This window comes from Camellia sinensis, chromosome 7 (genome assembly GCF_055761805.1).
Source record: "Camellia sinensis isolate YWXY chromosome 7, ASM5576180v1, whole genome shotgun sequence".
In the NCBI taxonomy this organism is placed as follows: Eukaryota; Viridiplantae; Streptophyta; class Magnoliopsida; order Ericales; family Theaceae; genus Camellia; species Camellia sinensis.
The window spans coordinates 15,226,471-15,234,158 of NC_138967.1; positions in this window are offsets into that span (position 1 = coordinate 15,226,471).

The following is a 7,688-nucleotide window of genomic DNA, read 5'->3' on the forward strand; positions in this document are numbered from 1 at the left end:
TGTATATTCAAGCCGAGGGCTTAATGTGTAGATGAGTTAGCACTCTTTTGTTGTAACCAAGTGTTAACTTGGAAAGCTGTAAGCCTGTATGGCATTTTGCTTTTGTTGTTAACATGTAATAGTTTTGTAATGAAACTCTGATGAATAGAAGAATGTGGTTATTTCATATGTCAAATGAATGTCTTATTTGATGGGTTTAATGTTTTTTTTTTTGAGGGCGTTACAACTTGGTATCAGAGCGTACCGGGTTCGAATACTTTGGGTACGTGGGAAGTGATTAGTATCACAATGGGTTTGTCTCGCTTGATAGAGACTTAGATGTAGTATCATATGCTATGTGCTTGATTGATAACATGCTTATGTGACTATGTGGGTATGGGATTTGATTTCTAGGATGTTGATTGGATCCTTGGGTTTCTGGGAGTCTTGTTGGAAAAGCACTTGATCAATGCTGTTTCTAACCGGAACTCTAGTAACGCCTCGGGACTATCATTATCCGGAAATGAAATTCGTAAGTGCTTATGTGTTTATGTGCTTACGTGGAGTGAATTACAGTTGTCCATGCATTAGGACGTGAGTGTTTGGTTTTGGCACATTTGTGAATGTGCTAATGTTATATATCACCTTTATTAGGATGTCAGGATGAGGAAGAGGTGCTAGGCGTGGTAGGCCTGCGAGGCAGGAAGGACCGTTACCAGAGGAGGTTCCGGCAGTGCAGGAGGGAGTTGGCCAGGCCAATGTGGCCGAGCCAGTGGGTCAGCAGGCCATGGGTGCCTTGGCCAGAGAGATAGCAGGAGCTTTGGGTATTCTTAGAGCTGGGAATCAGGCAGCTGAGGCAGGGCCTTCTTTCTTGAAGAGGGAGTTTTTCCGGTCTAATCCGGATGAGTTTATCGGGGATCCGAAGGAGCCACTGAAGGCTGATGAGTGGCTAGAGCAAATGAGTAAGATGTTCGAGATGCTTGGCATCGAGGACGGAGCACTGAAAGTGACCTTGGCATCCTTGCAACTGAAGGGAGATGCGGGTCAATGCTGGAAGTACAAGAAGGCTCGTGTTGGTGGTACGTGAGAGGCGTTTGTGAATGCTTTTTAGGAGAGGTTTTTGTCTGCAGCAGCTAGGGAGAAGCTGAGGGATCAGTTTAGCCGGCTTAAACAGCAGGGCTTGTCAGTGGCCGAGTTTGAGGCTACTTTTACCAGTCTGTCCAGGTTTGCACCTGAACTGGTGGCGTCTGAGGAACGCCGTTGCTATGAGTTTGAGCGGAAGTTGAGGCGGGGCCTCAAGTTGAGAGTTGGTGGGTCTTACATCCGAGAGTATAGACACCTGGTAGATGCCGCTGCTCATATGGAAATTATGATGCAGGAAGAGGAGGAAGAGCAGAGGGGCTCCAAGAGGAGCCAAGATGGCCAGGGTGATGGTAGGAGACAGAGGGGTTATAACCCTCAGCAGCCTCAGGGTGCAGTTTCTAGATCGACCTTTCCAGTGCCGAGTGCAGGCTCGGGGAGAGGCAATCAGGGGGAGTTTGCCTGTTACAAGTGTGGCCAGCTGGGTCACAAGGTTTCAGTTTGCCCGCAGAAGGGTGGGGGTCAGAGAGCTGCTTCTTCTTCAGCTAGATCGCAGAGTCAGAGTTTGGGCAGGGGGCAGCCCTTGTCTTGTTATCAGTGTGGACAGCCTGGGCACCTATAGCGATCCCGGGTTTACCCTTGTTGTACAATGGTCCGGACATGTGTCCATGGATGTTGGTAGCTGATCATTATCTTGTTTACATCCTTTCTTACTTTGTATTTGAGTAATAGGATGTGTTGGGCAGGTTTGTTATGGGTTGGTTGAGTTTAGAAACCAAAACTAGTTGCCCAGATTTTTGCCTGCCCGCTCGAGCGGGTCTTCTTGTGCTCGAGCGGGGATTACACACTTCCAGTATTTCGTGTCTCTGCAAAACTTCTGCAGATGTGATTTTTGCGCTCGAGCGGGTTTGCTTACGCTCGAGCGGTGGCGCTCGAGCGGGTCGGTGGCCGCTCGAGCGGGTAGTACTTCCGGAGTATAAGTTCTGGGAGGGGGAAATCAACGCTCGAGCGGACTGGTTTTTGCGCTCGAGCGGAAGTGCTTTATTCGTGTGTCTTAGCGCTCGAGCGGGCCTTATTGAGCTCGAGCGTGTCCAGATTTTTGTTCTTGGCGCTCGAGCGTCGTGTTCTCCGCTCGAGCGGGTCATACGTATATGAGTTATCCGTTGGGTGATTTCAAATCACTTTTTGCTTTTCTTTCTCTCTCCTACTTTTTCTAAAAGCCATTTTGAGAGCTCCTCTCTCTAAAATCTTGCCTCTCTCTAGATTTTGATCTAGCTAGGGTGAGTTCCTCCCCTTCGGCCTTTGTAAAAGTCGTGTTGATCGTCGAGGGCGTCATTTTCATCCGAGAATCTTGGTCTTTGGAGCATTTTGATTTTGGTCTTCATCTCCTTTGGAGCTCAAACTTTGAGGTAGGGATATCCTACTCCTCTCTATGGATTTTGCCCTTAAATTTTAGTATTTTGAGATGTTGGGGTTGGTTTGGTAATTTTGTGAGAGTTTGGGGCTTTTGTGTTATTTTTACAAAAGTTAGGGTTTTATTTATAATAAACCTAGATGTATGTTTGGCATAGAGAAATGGAAATTAATGTTGAAGCATTGATGAAAATGGGACCTAAGGGTTGAAATGTTAATCATGGAAGGTGACCTAATTACATTGTTTGATTAATTGAGATAATTAATTGTGAGAAATGAGGAAATGAAATGGAATTGTTGAGATTGGGAATGTATGGGGAAAAAGGGTGTAGTTGAATTATTTATCGCTCACCGAATTGAAATGTTGATTTTATATCCATTTGTTGCATTTATTTTCTGTATAGAAATAACTGCTTTGGGCTATCGGTGGAGGATAGTCGTGATTGTTGTAGACAATGCATGATGATTAGGCAAACTGTAACTAATCACTGGAATGTGTCATTGAGATTGACATTTGAAAGAATACATTAAATTTATGTATTGTGTGATGATGTGTATAATTGTTGTTTATATGCATTGTGTTGTGTTGGAGGAGATAGGGGATGTACTCCACGGTTTAGGGGAAGATAGGGGATGGACCTCTAAACCGGATGTGTTGGGAGGAGATAGGGATGGACTCCATAGATAGAGCTCATATGCTTATCTAGTGATGTATTGACAGAGCTCATATGCTTGTCATTGGAAGTGTGATAGTGCTCATATGCATATCTGTGGAAGTGATGATATAGCTTGTATGCTTATCTGTTGTTGTGTGATATAGCTAGTATGCTTATCTAATGTGAAATGGGAAGTGTTTGATATGAGTTACTGTCTCATATGAGTTGTTGGCCAGGTTCTGAGCCATGGTTATAAAAAATGAGAATTGAAAGGAACTGGAAAATGAATTGTAAATGAAACTGTAAAGTGTGATAAGGGAAAGTATCACTGTTGACCATCTATCAACTGCTAATCTTTTAGTCATTGTTCATATTTGGTTTAGTGTATTTCTACTGGGCTGTGGCTCACCCTATATGGGAATATCATTTTCAGGTGCAGGTAGCATGCCACCTCCAAGGACGTAGCTTGGGAGGCTAGAGGCGGACACACTTTTGTTGTCTTATTTTTGATGTATTACATGTAAATTCAAGCCAAGGGCTTAATGTGTAAACGAGTTAGCATTCTTTTGTTGTAACCAAGTGTTAACTTGGAAAGCTGTAAGCCTTTAGGGCATTTGCTTTTGTCGTTAACATGTAATACTTTTGTAATGAAACTCTGTTAAATGGAAGAATGTGGAACTTTTACATATAAATGCATGTCTTTATTGATGGGTTTAATGTTGTTATTTTGAGGGCGTTACAACTTGGTATCAGAGCGTACCGGGTTCGAATACTTTGGGGTACGTGGGAAGTGATTAGGATCACAATGGGTTTGTCTCGCTCGATAGAGACTTAGATGTAATGTCATATGCCATGTACTTAATTGATGACATGTTTGTGTGACTATGTGGGTATGGGATTTGATTTCTAGGATGTTGATTGAATCCTTGGGTTTCTGTGAGTCTTGTTGGAAAGGCACTTGATCAATGCTGTTTCTAACTGGAACTCTAGTAACGCCTCAGAACTATCATTATCCGGAAGTGAAATTCGTAAGTGCTTATGTGTTTATGTGCTTACGTGGAATGAATTACAGTTGTTCATGCATTAGGACGTGAGTGTTTAGCTTCGGCACATTTATGAATGTGCTAATAGTCTTGGTTACCTTTATTAGGATGTCAGGACGAGGAAGAGGTGCTAGGCGTGGTAGGCCTGCGAGGCAAGAAGTACCGTTACCGGAGGAGGTTCCGGCAGTGCAGGAGGGAGTTGGTCAGGCCAACGTGGCCGAGCCAGCAGGTCAACAGGCTATGAGTGCCTTAGCACGAGAGATAGCAGGGGCCTTGGGTATTCTCAGGGCTGGGAATCAGGCAGCTGAGGCAGGACCTTCTTTCTTGAAGAGGGAGTTTTTCCGGTCTAATTCGGATGAGTTTATCGGGGATCCGAAGGAGCCACTGAAGGCTGATGAGTGGCTAGAGCAAATGAGTAAGACGTTTGAGATGCTTGGCATCGAGGACGGGGCACTGAAAGTGACCTTGGCATCCTACCAGCTAAAGGGAGATGCGGGTCAATGGTGGAAGTACGAGAAGGCTCGTGTTGGTGGTATATGGGAGGCGTTTGTAAATGCTTTTCAGGAGAGGTTTTTATCTGCAGTGGCTAAGGAGAAGCTGGGGGATCAGTTTAGCCGGCTTAATCAGCAGGGCATGTCTGTGGCGGAGTTCGAGGCCACTTTCACTAGTTTGTCCAGGTTTGCACCTGAGTTAGTGGCTTCCGAGGAACGCCGTTGCTATGAGTTTGAGCGGAAGTTGAGGCGGGGCCTCAAGTTGAGAGTTGGTGGGTCTTACATCCGAGAGTATAGACACCTAGTGGATGCTGCAGCTCATATGGAGCTCATGATGCAGGAGGAGGATGAGGGGCAGAGAGGCTCCAAAAGGAGCCAAGATGGCCAGGGTGATGGCAGGAGGCAGAGGGGTTCTAACCCTCAGCAGTCTCAGGGCGGAGTTGTTAGATCGACCTTTCCGGTGCCGAGTGCAGGTTCGGGGAGGGGTAGTCAGGGAGGCCTGACTTGTTTTACGTGTGGCCAGTTGGGTCACAAGTCTTCAGTTTGCCCGCAGAAGGGAGGGGGTCAGCGAGCTGCTCCTTCTTCAGCTAGACCTCAGGGCCAGAGTCAGGGCAGGGGCCAGTCCTTGTCTTGTTATCAGTGTGGTCAGCCTGGGCACCTGAAGAGGTATTGCACGCAGTTGAGTGCTACTTCGGGAGCGTCTGGTTCTAGGCAGACGCAGAGTTTTCAGCCAGCTCAGTCTGTGCAGGCCTCGAGGGCCAATCCGGGAGCTTCGTCATCCCAGTCAGTGTAGCAGTCTTTTGCTCCTAGAGGTGAGCAGGTGGATCAGGGGCCTACAGGGCGCGTGTATGCTGTTACCGCGCAGGATTTAGTACCGGCTCCATCAGTAGTGAGAGGTACTTTTCTGTTTTGCAACTCGGTTGCTAGTGTGTTAATAGACACGGGTACATCTCATTCTTTTGTATCTGTTGCATTTGCATCTGTTTTGGAATTAGAGTTGGCACAGTTAGCATCTCCTATTTGTGTAGTGTCACCTCTTGGGGGTGAGTTGATCTTGAAACAAGGTGTTAGAGGTTGTGATATAGAGGTCGCCGACCATAGGCTTCCTTTTCCGTTTGTTGTCATGCCCATGAAGGGCTTTGATGTTATTTTGGGTATGGACTGGCTGTCGTCATACCGGGCTGTTATTGATTGCTACCGCCAGAGGGTCACGTTATGTACCTTGAGCGGGGAGTGGTTCCATTTCTTGGGAGACCGGGTTGGTAGTGTTTTGCCACCGGGGTATGATTCGCGAGGGCGAAGTGAGCTTAGTGGTCTACTTGCTAGCTTTGAGAGTGGTGAGTGTGATGAGACCTATGTTGTGTTGCCGAGAGTGGTTTGTGAGTATTCGGACGTCTTTCCCGAAGATCTTGTTAGTTTGCCACCTCACCGAGAGATAGAGTTCTCTATTGATTTAGTGCCCGGCACGGCGCCGATTTCTATGGCACTTTACCGTTTTGCTCCAACAGAGTTGGTTGAGTTGAAAGTTCAGCTCCAGGAATTGCTAGATAAGGGTTTTGTTCGCCCTAGTGTCTCACCGTGGGGAGCACTGGCCCTCTTTGCTAAAAAGAAAGATGGTGCCTTGAGATTGTGTATAGACTACCGGAAATTGAATCGGGCTACGGTCAAGAATAAGTACCCTATGCCCCGTATAGATGATCTGTTTGACCAGTTGAAGGGTTCCCGTTGTTTCTCTAAGATAGACTTGAGATCGGGTTACCACCAGTTGAGGGTCAGGGAGGAGGATATTCCTAAGACGGCATTTCGTACGCGGTATGGCCATTATGAGTTTCTGGTGATGCCATTCGGGCTTACCAATGCGCCGGCAGTCTTTATGGACTTGATGAACCGGATCTTCCGGGAATTCTTGGATCGATTTGTAGTCGTTTTCGTGGATGACATCCTGGTTTACTCGCCTTCAGAGGAGGAGCACGAGGCACACTTGAGAGTGGTGCTTGAATTACTTAGAGCCCATAGGCTGTATGCCAAGTTTGGGAAGTGTGAGTTCTGGCTGGGGGAAGTCAAATTCTTAGGCCACGTAGTATCCGGGGAAGGGGTGTCTGTTGATGCATCCAAGGTTGAGGCAGTGCAAGATTGGGCACAGCCTAAGAGTGTGTTTGAGATTCGCAGTTTTCTGGGATTAGCTGGGTATTACCGTCGGTTTGTGAAGGATTTCTCTAGGCTAGCTTCGCCGTTGACGAGATTGACGCGGAAAGGGGTCAATTTTGTATGGAGTGAGACTTGTGAAAAGTCGTTCCAAGAGTTGAAGGTTAGATTGACCACCGCTCCGGTTTTGATTATTCCGGAGAGAGGGTTGGGTTATGCGGTTTATTGTGATGCCTCGCGAGAGGGTTTGGGTTGTGTATTGATGCAAGAGGGGAAAGTGGTAGCTTATGGCTCACGTCAATTGAAAATTCACGAGAAGAATTACCCTACGCATGACCTAGAGTTAGCGGCTGTGATCTTTGCCTTGAAAATCTGGAGGCACTACCTCTATGGTGAGAAGTTCGAGGTGTTCTCGGACCATAAGAGTTTAAAGTATCTGTTTACACAGAGAGACTTGAATTTGAGGTAGAGGAGATGGATGGAATTCATTGAGGACTATGATTTCGAGCTGCATTATCACCCAGGAAAAGCCAATGTTGTGGCCGATGCCCTTAGCAGGAAATCCATTAGTGATGTAGCTTGTATAGCCATTCGGGAATGGGGGATGTTGGGAGCACTTGGCGAGTTTGATTTGCTACTGGGCGAATCTGTTGGCGCTGCGGCGTTGTTCTCCGTTGTCGCGCAGCCTACACTTGTGACTAGAGTATTAGAGGCATAGAGAGGTGATCTTGAGATAGAATCCCTCCGAGAGAAGATCTCAGGTGGGAAGGTTGAGAAGGGTTTGACGGTGTATCCCGACCAGAGTGTCAGATACCGAGACCGTTTGTTCGTGCCGGAGTCTTGCCGAGAGGAAGTACTCTGAGAGTTCCATCATTCGCGCC